Source organism: Salmo salar, chromosome ssa05 (assembly GCF_905237065.1).
Source record: "Salmo salar chromosome ssa05, Ssal_v3.1, whole genome shotgun sequence".
Taxonomy (NCBI): domain Eukaryota; kingdom Metazoa; phylum Chordata; class Actinopteri; order Salmoniformes; family Salmonidae; genus Salmo; species Salmo salar.
In genome coordinates, this window is record NC_059446.1 from 40,574,786 (window position 1) to 40,588,299 (window position 13,514).

Genomic DNA, 13,514 nt, shown 5'->3' on the forward strand with positions numbered 1-13,514 from the left:
TCCAAATCTCCCAACAGTGCTATTTGTAGGGTTAGTTTCAGGTAAATGTTGTGATTTTACAGACACTCCTGAACCTGTGACCAGAAACAAGCTACATAGAGGCAATACCAGAATAAGTGCTCAAATGATTGAATCTCTTCGCAGAAAAATCTGCAGAGCTGAGATGACTGTACTGAATGCCCAATATACGTAACATTCTGTTGGTGGAATGAATTTTGTATAATTTAAATTTAAAAAAAGTTTTGAATCAAGTGTTGTTTTGTGTATCAGTTCATAAACCATGTGCCATGGAATCGGAACATCAAAAATCTCTTCTCAGCTATTTTGCAACCTGTATGGTGCCGCTGTCAACATTTTGGTCCTCAAATTAAACTGGTATATTGTCTATTTATGCCAAAGTTAGTCTTTAATTAAGGGCAGACAAACAAGCTCCATACCTTCTCCCCATTCCACCTGCCTTCTCCATTTTTGCAGTAATGCTGCAGTCAGTTGACTGTAATTTTGCATAGAGCATACATTTCCATATATTTTAGTTAACTGCAGGTGTGGCATAACGCCACCATTCCTACTCATAATATAATTAACAAAAATACATTTTTTACAGATTTTTTTCTGTAAATATTTTTTTTTTATCAGTATATTTAAGTTTAACCATTGTTCCTATTTTGTTGCCTTACAACCTGGAATTAAAATAGATTTTTGGGGGGTTTGTATCATTTGATTTACACAACATGCCTACCACTTTGAAGATGCAAAATATTTTTTATGGTGAAACAAACAACAAATAAGACAAGAAAAACGGAAAACTTGAGCGTGCATAACAATTCCCCCCCAAAAGTCAATACTTTGTAGAGCCACCGTTGCAGCAATTACAGCTGCAAGTCTCTTGAGGTATGTCTCTATACGCTTGGCACATCTAGCCACTTGGATTTTTGCCCATTCTTCAAGGCAAAACTGCTCCAGCTCCTTCAAGTTGGATGGGTTTGCTGGTGTACAGCAATCTTTAAGTCACACCACCGATTCTCAATTCAATTGAGGTCGGGGCTTTGACTAGGCCATTCCAAGACATTTAAATGTTTCCCCTTAAACCACTCGAGTGTTGCTTTAGCAGTATGCTTAGGGTCATTGCCCTGCTGGGAGGTGAACCTTCGTCCTAGTCTCAAATCTCTGGAAGACTGAAACAGGTTTCCCTCAAGAATTTCCCCGTATTTAGCGCCATCCATCATTCCTTCAATTCTGACCAGTTTCCCAGTCCCTGCTGAGGAAAAACATCCCCGCAGCAGGATGCTGCCACCACCATGCTTCACTGTGGGGATGGTGTTCTCGGGGTGATGAGAGGTGTTGGGTTTGCGCTAGACATAGCATTTTCCTTGATGGCCAAAAAGCTTCATTTTAGTCTCATCTGACCAGAGTACCTTCTTCCATATGTTTGGGAAGTCTCCCACGTGCCTTTTGGCGAACACCAAACGTGCTTGCTTATTTTTTCTTTAAGCAATGGCTTTTTTCTGGCCACTCTTCAGTAAAGCCCAGCTCTGTGGAGTGTACGGCTTAAAGTGGTCCTATGGACAGATACTCCAATCTCCACTGTGGAGCTTCGCAGCTCCATCAGGGTTATCTTTGGTCGTCTCTTTGTTGCCTCTCTGATTAATGCCCTCCTTGCATGGTCTGTTCTTGGCAGGTTTGTTGTGGTGCCATATTCTTTCCATTTAAAAAAAATGGATTTAATGGTGCTTCGTGGGATGTTCAAAGTTTCAGATATTTTTTTATAACCCAACCTTGATCTGTACTTCTCCACAACTTTGTCGCTGACCTGTTTGGAGAGCTCCTTGATCTTCATAGTGCCGCTTGCTTGGTGGTGCCACTTGCTTAGTGGTGCCACTTGCTTAGTGGTCCCCCTTGCTTAGTGGTGCCACTTGCTTAGTGGTGCCACTTGCTTAGTGGTGCCACTTGCTTATAACCGATAACCGATATTTACAATTTTAGCGGCCTTTTAAGCATTCCAGTACAGTTAAATAGTTAACACACACACACATGGATACAGTGGTCTAAGGCACGGCATCTCAGTGCAAGAGGCGTTACTACAGTCCCTGGTTCGATCCAGGCTGTATCACATCTGACAGTGTTTGGGAGTCCCATAGGGCGGCGCACAATTGGCCCAGCGTCGTCCGGGTTTGGACGGGGGAGGCCATCATTGTAAATAAGAATTTGTTCTTAACTGACTTGCCTAGTTAAATAAAGGTTACACACACACACACACACACACACACACACACACACACACACACACACACACACACTAAAACCAAAAAGTAATTTTGTTGGCATTTATGTATGTCCCCATTACCAGTAAAACATCATTAAAACCTAATTATTTAACTTACTTGTTGTGCTGCTTTGTTGTTAATTTGTTCAGTCATTTCATTCTCAACCAGGATTTCTATGGATCTGGATTGGGTCTTTGCTATGGAACGCCGTTTGGGTCTTTGCGTGTCAAAAAAGAAAACAATGACCAGTAGATAACACTAATAAGCTTGTTGACCAATCAGGACGTGAATATGACTGCACGTCACATAACAATTTAACGCGTTCGTAATTTCTTTATGTCGTTATTACACATTGATTACACAATCACTTGTATTTCTGTCACGTCCTGACCAGTAAAGAGGTTATTTTGTTATTATTGTCACGATACCAGGATCAGTAGAGAGGCAGAGTCAGGTGCAGGAGACAGAGGTCCGGAGTGATAGTGGTTTTTAATAGGAAATCCGGGAACAACACAAGAAGCCGAAAGGCACAGGGCGCACATAAACTCGACTAGGGAAAACACGTTCCCAAAACAAAAGACGCACGGGGCGCAGCCCGGTAAATATATATAACAAAGAGAGCAGCACTCACTAACAACTGTCCAGAGTTGACATAAAACAATCCCGCACGTAATCCTGAATTGAAAAGACACACTAAATAACCTAACTAATGACAGACAAGAAACAGGTGTGGATCAGACAGACAAAACCAAAAGACACAGAAACATAGATCGGTGGCAACTAGTAGGCCGGCGACGACGACCGCCGAGCGCCGCCCGACCGAGGAGGGGCGCCACCTTCTGTGGATACTGTGACAATTATTGTATGGTCAGGGCGTGGCAGGGGGGTGTTTGTTTTGTGTATTTTGGGATTTTGCGTTTGATCTATGTTATCTATTTCTATGTTTTCCTTTCCAGTTCTTCTATTTCTATGTTGTGTATGTTTGGGTTGATCTCTAATTGGAGGCAGCTGATCCTCGTCGCCTCTGATTAGAGATCATATTTAAGTAGGGGTTTTTCTTCATGGGTTTTGTGGGTAGTTGTTCCTTGTATAGTCTGAGCACCTTACGGGACTGTTTCGTTGTTTGTTTTGTTGTTTTTTCCTTCTAAATAAAAAGAAGATGATCACCTTAACCGCTGCATATTGGTCCGATGATTTCTCCTCCTCAGACGACGAACTTTATAAAGTTGTCTCGCGCACCTACAGTGCTGGTCATAAAAAAAATCTAGCTTGCTCATGAATGCAAACAATGTTCTTCCCCAAAAACATAGCAAAATGACAATCTCTTTCAGTAGCTATAGTTAGCTAGCTATCCAAATAGCTAGGTGTCATCTAAAATAACTGTAATTTATAAGACAGTTTTTATTTGATTAATGGTGATCGGAACCATCTATGTAAAGCTAGCCAAAATAAGAATTAGCCACAATAGTGGACTTTGCGGTTAGCCTTCAAAATAAAAGTATGGCATCATTCTACTATTTCTATTAATTTCCATCACTGTCAATTACATACTTTTATTTTGAAGACAAACCGCAAATTCCTCTATTCCTTATTGTGGCTAGTTCACAACATATAACGAAGTCCAGTCGAGCCTCACTAGCCAGATGAAGCTAGCTGGCTACTTATAAAGTTAGCTTTGGGCAACAGGGTTAAGTAGCTGTCTAGCTATTTATTTTCACTTTTGTTCAATTTCAGTAGGCGAACAACAAGTGGCAACCTAGCTAATACTTACTCACAAGGATTCCTAAATAATTGCTAAGAGTAATGAAAATGACTTCAGTTTCTACTGGTCATTGTTTTCAGGCTGGTTGTTATGGTGCTAGCTAGGTACCAAGCTAAATCTAGCTACCCTAGAAGTTGCGGTCGAACAAATTATGCTTTATTACCAACGTGGTATTGTAAACACATCGTTCGTGGCCGGTGTTTGCTTGTTTACAGACTTTTTGTACAGCTTTGACAGTGCTACTGTATATTTTTTGACACGCAAAGAGTATGTATGTCTTGAAGCTTATAGCAGTGACGCTATTACTGTGTAACTCCGGTAGGGCAACATCTGAAAAATAGCGCACTTGGTAGTGTGTACCGGTGCTCGACCAGTCGGCGAAAGCCAACATCACCCATGATAGAGAACAGTTGATTGGCAAGGGCAATGAATTCCATTATCTTGAATTTAATGGATTTCGCCTTTTGAGTTGTCTCGCTGAAATGTTATTACTCTTTCAATTGACTGCTCAACTTGTTGACTGCTCGATCCACACAGCAGACATTGTGGGCAAGGTTATGAATGCTGTGTTGCACGTGTAGCGCAAAATATTACATGGCGTCATTACGGCATATACCTACGTTATATAGGTATGCACATCAGCTTTTTGCACATCGGCGTTAAAATATTCGATATGTTCACCGATATATTGTGCATCCCTAATTTTTACCCATTGTGTAAGAGATTCTCCAAAATGAAAAAAGTCCAGGCATTTATATATAAATTCTAGTTATACTTAATCAAAGTCCTTTTCTAAAGGCTAGGTACAAGGTCGTTAAGGTTCTCATTAGTAGCTTTGAGAATTTCCTTGTATATTGTGCTCTTCCATCAGGGGGCTCTGGCTTTGAAGGACCAACCCTGCCTGGCAGGCTGAGAATCTTGAGGGGGCAGTGTTGCTCTGGTAGGTCTCTGACCGAATTTATCTTTCTGTTTTGGCTGCATATAGGCAGCTTACAGCAGGCCCATAAAACAGATAGGGACTTCTCTTCGTGTATGGGTCGTTCAGGTGGGTGTATAGGGTTGTGGACCGTTCCATCATGATAGGACAATAAAATAAATTAGATGTATAATTTATTGTAAAATGTAGTTCCATAATGATAGGACAATAAATAAATAAATAAATTAGATGTATAATTTATTTTAAAATATATATATCCCTCATCTACACAAAATTGAAAGCTCTCTCTCACAACCCCTGCTCACAGACACACATTAGTTCCGGGATATGCAACCATTTCCTTTCTCACTCACTTAACACCACACTTTTCCAAACACCAAAAACACACACCACATCTTCCATCACAATACATCCACATATACCCACATACTGTGCCTTCTATGTCTTCTGTTTGCTGTATTTTTATTTCTACCATGTTGATTGAGTACTTTTGTGTTCCAATTAGCTATATTTGAAGGTGTGTTATCCCCTGTGCGGCCTCCGTCCCGTATTAGCATAACAAAATGTAATATTTTTTTTTCTCACTTTTTTTTTCAAATTATATCGTTTTATAGATACACCTCTCCTGAATCGAACCACGTTGTCCGATTTCAAAAAGGCTTTACAGCAAAAGCAAAACATTAGATTATGTTAGAGGAGTATATCGTAAAAGTAGCCACATAGCCATTTTCCGACCAACCACATGCATCACAAATAACCAAAAAACAGCTAAATGCAGCACTAAACTTTTACAAACTTCATCAGATGACACTCCTAGGACATCATGTTACACAATACATGCATTCTTTTGTTCGATAAAGTTCATATTTATATATAAAAACAGCATTTTACATCGCGCGTAACGTTGACTAACTATTTTCCCTCAAATGCATCCGGTGAAACAGTGCTACAATTTACTAAATTACTATTCGAAAACATTTTTAAAATGTAATATTGTCATTCTAAGATTTATAGATGAATATCTCTTGAAAGCACCTGTAATGCCAGATTTAAAAATAACTTTACTGGGTAATCACACTTTGCGATAAAAGGGGATGCGATACTCAGAACAATAGGCTAGCAATACAGGTCAGCGCCATCTTGGAACAATCGCATATCACATCTAGTCTTGTATACTATTGTCAATAATCCCTTACCTTTGATTATCTTCATCCTTAGGCACTTCCAGGAATCCCAGGTCCACAACAAATGTATTTTCGTTCGAAAAAGTTAATCCTTTACGTCCCAATAGCTTGTTCTTGTTAGCGCGTTCTGAAGGCTTCACCAAAAGTTCCGACGTGCGCGGGGCTACTCTTTCAACAAAATGCATTTTTTTCTTATTTAGGTTCGTTCAAACATGTCAAACGTTGTATAACATAAATCTGTAGGGCCTTTTTCAACGAGAGCTCCAATAAGATTCGAGAGGGACGATTGCATTGTGTTTCAAAACGTTTTGAAAGGGGAGGGTAACCAGGGGCGCCGGCGTCATAATGGTGATGGCCCTCTCCATGTGACCACGTTCCACAGCGTGTCATTCTGTCAGTTTTCACAGTAGGAGACTCAAATCACTTTGTAAAGACTGGGGACATCTAGTGGAAGCAATAGGAAGTGCTCAATGAACCATAGCTCACGGTGTGATTAATAGGCAACGTGATGAAGTTGAGTTCGCAATTCAGAATTCCAATTCCACTTCCTGTTTAGATCTGTCTCGGGGTTTTGACTGCCATATGAGTTCTGTTATACTCACAGACACCATTCAAACAGTTTTAGAAACTTTAGGGTGTTTTCTATCCACAAGTATTAATTATATGCATATCCTAGCTTCTGAGTTTGAGTAGTAGGCCGTTTAAAATGGGCACGAATTTTTTTCAAAATGCGCTGTGGCGGCCCCTATCCTAGGCGACCGTCAAGAGGTTAATTCGCTAGGTATCCTTTCTTCTAATGCCGTCTTATCCGTTTATAAAATAGTATAAATGGAAAATTCAATACTAATTATTTTACAACATTCCCTATCTTGAAAGGTACAGTGTAGTTGTACTTTATTTAACAATTATTTTATTTCATTGCTTTTCTATCTATTTTTTATTATTATTACAATCCCTACCGTGGCTAGTATTGGGTGTTCCATTGTTCGACTCCTCTGAGTAATTTGTAAGTATTAACCCAGTTTAAAACCAAACTAAAAAGACCCCACACAATAAATCAAACACAGTACTAACCTATATTCATAACTGGTGAGCTATGTGTGCATGCTGGTGTGTGTGTCGTAAACTGTAGTTCAAAAACACACATGGCCAGACCTTACTTATCTGGGAGCTCCCTTTACGGCTGAATCTGGATACCTTTACACTTATAAAACTGCAGAATTTCACTAACTGCTCTCCCAAGACAGCAGTCTCTGGAAACTTTTCAAAAAGAGATAACAACACCCCATCCTCCCCTGGAAGAGAAAGTGTACATTTTTCGTTAGCATTAACTATGCTACATCTTAATCATCAACCCAAAAGTTTTAAAAACAAACCTAACATGATAATGATAAGTCCACTGTCCTCCCTCCAATCATTCATCTTTTGTTTTAATCCACCCCGACGTTTATGAACGCTTATTTAGACATGGCAACATTTATCTCGCCGCCTAGTCTAAAGATTTACTCCTGTATATGACTGGTCTCTCTTTTCCCCATGTTTTTCCGTTTCCACTAGGCCCTTCATGTTCATGAACAAACATTTTAAAAGGTAATTTTAGGTTTGGTAAGCCCAATGCTGTCGCTTCTTTAAAACTCTAACAATTACTCACAATATTAACTCCAATCGAATTCCTCATGACCCCTCCTCCCCTTCGTCCATTCTATAAATCTATTTCAGAATAAGACAACATAGATAAGAATTTTATTTCATAATAAACTAAATAAAATGTCTCACAAGATTAAAACACCCCAAGGTTTTCTGAGTTTGCAAGGAGTATTTGGACTAGTACTTTCAAAGTATTACCCATTAGAATCCATTCCCCTGTCATTTTGCAAAGATTCCCCAACCCCAAAATTGTTTCCACTTACTCCCATGTAAAATTATCTGGGTATTGTTACTGGTCCATGTTTAGACAGGTAGTAATCGTATCGCTTTCAATGCTGCCCCTGTTTCCTTGTTAAATGTAACACTTTCCCTGTCGTAACTTAAGCCTATTTCTCATCGTAAGGAATCAGTGATATTTGATCCCAGGGATCTATTCAAAAGTTGTGTGAGACATGGCCTCCTACGTCTCCCTTCACATAGAGGTTCATAGAGATGAAAGTTTCTATCGATTGAACCAAGGCCATACGCCACTATGTGAGAGTTGCCTGCCCCGCTGCTTTCAAGAGTGTTGGCTGCTGGTTCTTTTGTAAAAAATGCATTCCCTCTGAATGCAGCAGGTGCAGTGGGCTCCATTACTACTCATTCTTCCAATGACCAACGGCCCCACATCTAAAACAGGGATCTATCGCCCTACTTTATTGTTTTTTTCGCTACATTTCCATTCCTGTATAAAGGCACAAGGTGAGACCCAGATGCAGACAGGGGAGGCAGATGGTTTGAGTCTTTGATATTTATTAATAATCCAAAAGGGGTAGGCAAGAGAATGGTCATGGACAGGCAAAAGGTCAAAACCAGTTCAGAGTCCAGGAGGTACAGTGTGGCAGGCAGGCTCGAGGTCAGGGCAGGCAGAATGGTCAAGCAGGCGGGTACAGAGTCCAGAAAACAGGCAAGGGTCAAAACCGTGAGGACTAGCAAAAAAATATATAAAAGGCAGGAGCACGGGAATAACACGCTGGTTGACTTGGAACATACAAGATGAACTGGCACAGACAGACAGAAAACACAGGTTTAAATGTCCAGGGGATAATGGGTAAGATGGAGGGGGTGGAGACAAGCACAAGGACAGGTGAAACAGATCAGGGTGTGACAGTATTCTCCCCCCCCCGGGTGCCACCTGGCGTCCTACCCGGGTCGCATACATGTTTGACCGGGGTGCCAGCGGTGGAAGTCGGTGATGAGGGCTGGGTCCAGAATGTCTCTAGCGGGGACCCAGCACCTCTCCTCCGGGCCATTACCCTCCCAGTCAACCAGGTACTGGAAACCCCTGCCCCGCGGTCAAACACTCAGCAGGCATCTCACCATGTACGCCGGATGGCCACCGATGACACGGGCCGGAGGGGTGGGCCTGGAAACAAAAGACAAAGGGCTGTGAGACACGAGCTTAATCCTAGACACATGGAACATAGGGTGAATACGGAGCGTACGGGGTAACAAAAGACAAACAGCAATGGAACTAAGGACTCTAGAGATAGGGAAAGGGCCAATGAAATGGGTGGAACGTTTGCATGACTCTACCTGAAGGCCCAGGTCCCATGTGGATAGCCATACCCTCTGCCAATGCGATAGCAAAGAGCTGGAGTCCGGCGGCAATCCGCTTGTCCACGATACCTGGAGTTGGTCTTGAGAAGTGCTGCCCGGGCTCTTCTCCAGGTACGCCGACAGCGGCGGACGAACATCTGGGCCGAGGGTATATTGACTTCCTGCTCTTGTTCTGGGAAGAGCGGAGGCTGATACCCCATAGAGCACGCGAAAGGGGAGAGTCCCGTGGCTGAACAGGGAAGAGTGTTCCGGGCATACTCCACCCAAACCAGTTGTCGGCTCCAGGTAGTGGGGTTGTTTGTGACGAGATATCTTAAGGTTGTTTCCAGGTCTTGGTTTGCCCGCTCCGACTGGCCGTTGGATTGGGGATGGAATCCTGGCCGACGACCCAGTAAGGGTGCAGAAAGCCTTCTAGAACTGAGACGAGAACTGGGGACCCCGGTCGGAGACAATGTCCACCGGGAGTCCGTGGATCCTGAAGACGTGCTGCACCATGAGCTGGGCCGTCTCTTTGGCAGAGGGTAGTTTGGGGAGAGGGATGAAATGGGTGGCCTTGGAAAACCGATCCACTACCATCAGAATGACGGTGTTGCAATCAGACGGAGGGAGCCCAGTGACAAAGTCCAGGGAGATATGGGACCAGGGACGATGAGGGACAGGAAGTGGCTGAAGGAGGCCGGAAGGGACTTGCCACAGAGTCTTATTCTGAGCACAACCAGTGCATGCGGCGATGAAGGCAGATGTGTCAGGAACCATTGTGGGCCACTAGAAACGTTGTCGGAGGAAGGCCAGGGTATGACGGGAACCCAGATGACAGGTGAGCCTGGAGGAATGAGCCCATTCCAGGATGGAACGAACAACCGGTTAGCCGGGCCCCCTCCAGTGGCAGGCTGGGAACGTTGTGCCTTGCGGACCAGGATCTTAATACCCCAGCGCACAGCAGCCGCATGGCATGAGGTAGGGAGGATGGTCTCGGAGTCAGAGGATGTGGCAGCAGGACTGTACAGGCGTGAGAGGGTGTCAGGTTTAACATTCTTGGACCTTGGGCGATAGGAAATGGTGAACCTATCGCGAACCTGGTGAATAACAGAGCCCACCGGGCCTGCCTGGAGTTAAGGCGATTGGCTGTGCAGAGATATTACAAATTCTTGTGGTCGGTCCAAACCAAAAACGGATGTTCTGCTCCCTCCTGCCAGTGTCTCCACTCCTCCAGTGCCATCTTGACCGCCAGGAGTTACCCACGCCGTAGTTTCTTTCTGCAGAGTTGAGACGATGGGACAGGAAGTCACAGGGATGGAGCTTTTGGTCCTGGACGGATCGCTGGGACAGGATAGCCCCCACTCCAACGTCAGAAGCATCGACCTCAACCACAAACTGACGGGACGGATCTAGATGGACAAGGATGGGGGCCGTAGTAAACCCACGCTTCAGGTACACAAAGGCTCTGTCAACCACTGGGGACCATGTGAACGGTACCTTGGGAGAGGTGAGTGCCAAGAGGGGGGCCACCAGGGTGCTGTAGCCTCGAATGAAACGTCGGTACAAATTGGCAAACCCTAGGAAACATTGTAGCTGCACCCTAGACGTAGGTTGGGGCCAATCCACTACTGCTTTCACCTTTTCCGGGTCCATCTGAACATTTCCTTCAGTGATGACATATCCCAGAAAGGAGAGGGAAGAACGGTGGAACTCGCTTTCTTCGCTTTCACAAATAACTGGTTCTCCAGGAAGTGCTGAAGGACTTGTCGAACATGGAGGACGTGTTCTTGGGCAGAACGGGAAAAAAACTGGATTTTGTTGAGGTAGACAAACACGAAACGCTTTAACATGTCCCGGGGCACAATGTTTACCAGGGCCTGGAAGACCGTAGGTAGGCATTCCAAAGGTCCAGCTTGGAGAAGATGATAGCCCCCTGGAGAGGTTTGAAAGCCGAGGAGAGGAGTGGTAGGGCGTAACGATTCTTGATCATTATGTCATTAAGGCCCCAGTAGTCAATGCACGGACGCAGGGTCTTGTCCTTCTTTTCCACAAAAAAAACCCCTGCGCCGGCAGGGGATGCAGAAGGACAGATGCCTCCAGCAGCCAGAGAGTCCTCAATATATTCCTCCATGGCCTTGGTCTCCGGGCTGGATAGGGAATATAGCCGACCATGAGGCGGTGTGGAGCCTGGGAGAAGGTCAATGGCACAATCGTAGAGACGATGCAGGGGAAGAGAAGTAGCCTGTGCCTTGCTGAAGACCTCGGGGAGGTCATGGTACTCTGCAGATATGGAAGAGAAATCCGAGGCTTGACTTAAGCCCTGAGGAGGCCGGAAGGCTGCACTGCTTTGAGGCAATGGGAATGGCAGAACGGACTCCAACCCAGGATTGAACTCATGGTCCAGTCAATAGCGGGGTTGTGTTTTTGGAGCAAAGAAAATCTCAACACAACAGGAACATGGGGGGACTCAATGGGGGGAAGCTGTATAGCCTCACTGTGAGTTCCAGAAACCCGCAGATTAACAGGAACAGTGCTGTGGCTAACTACCAATGGAGCGGCCATCCAGTGCTCTAGCGTCCATGGGAACAGAGAGGAGTTGAGTGGGGATACCTAATTCAGAAACTAGGGTAGTGTCAATAAAACTCTGATCCGCCCCAGTGTCAATGAGCACCCGGAGAGACTTAGACTGGTCTCCCCACAGCAGTATCATGAAAAAAGGAGTGGGAATTAAAGGATTCCCAGTCTGGCTCACCAGATTGCTTGTACCTACTAAAGAAATAGGTCTGTTAACCGAGCAGGTGGCTATATAATGTCCAGCAGCCCCACAGTACAGACAACTGTTGGAACTTAGTCTATGTGAACGTTCCCTAGGCGATAATCTAGCTCTGCCCAGTTGCATAGATTCCAGTGTATCTGACTCACCCGTCGCTGATGATTCTCAAGGGAATTCGGGTGGCTTCGGGTCTTCTCAGAAATACAGCCTTTGGGGACTTCCGGATTCCTTTGGAGATGAACGAGCAGCAGTGGATGAACGAGTGTACCCAAGACCAGACCTCTTCTCACTCCTGCGTTCCCGTAGACGCCCATCAATCCTAAGAGTAAGGGCGATAAGGGAATCGAGGCCCAACCGTAACTCCCGAGCTGCTAGCTCATCTTTTATTTCCTCTGAGAGTCCGTGAAGGAAGGTATCGAGTAGAGACTCCGGATTCCAGGTACTCTCGGCGGCTAACGTGTGAAAATCTACTGCGTAGTCTGCCACACTATGGGAGTCTTGACGTAAGTCAAGTAGTTTTCGGGCCGCCTCTCTCCCGGATACCGGAGAATCAAACACCTTCCTCAACTCTGCCATGAAATCTTCCAGTTAATGACAAATGATCAATGGAAACAGGATGCACCTGAGCTCAATTTCACAGGGATGGAAGGCCTTGCGGTCATGGATGGAGCAATTCTCGTACCAGACCATGATACAACTGTTCAGGACAATCTCGATGGTGCAAAGGTAGTATTTGGAGAGTACCTGGGGTGGCATGATGAATTTCTTCAGCCGTCTTTGGAAGTACAGGCGCAGTTGCGCCCTCTTGACAAGAGTGGTGGTTTTGTTGGTCCATGACAAGTCCTTGGTGATGTGGACACAGAGGAACCTAAAATTGCTGACTCTATATACTGCAGCCCTGTTGATATGGATTGGGGCATGTTCCGTCCTCTGCTTACATATTTCTGAAGTGGCAAGTGGAGGCATAACCAATCATGTAATACATATTAATTCATGTATCCACTCATATTCAACAGGACACAGAGATTTTTGTACTATAAGCATAATCACATTATTTTATAGGTGAATGATTTCCACATATGGTTGACTCATTTCAATCAACACATTTAATGGCTCAATAGCTTTATAGAAGTGTTACTTTGTGTAAAACAAACACCACTACTAAAGTTTATGAAAATAATACTGGATATATAAATTGTCACCCATAACAAAGCAGGGCTATTTTCTTGTGTGATATATTTGTTTTTAGATCATCTGACTTACTGCCAGGTTCTCAATTTGATTTTCAGGGTTCTATGTGCATAATTACATAATGCGGTTTAACCCTCCTGTTGGGTTTGTTTCATGTTATTAATTATGTGTTCCCAGT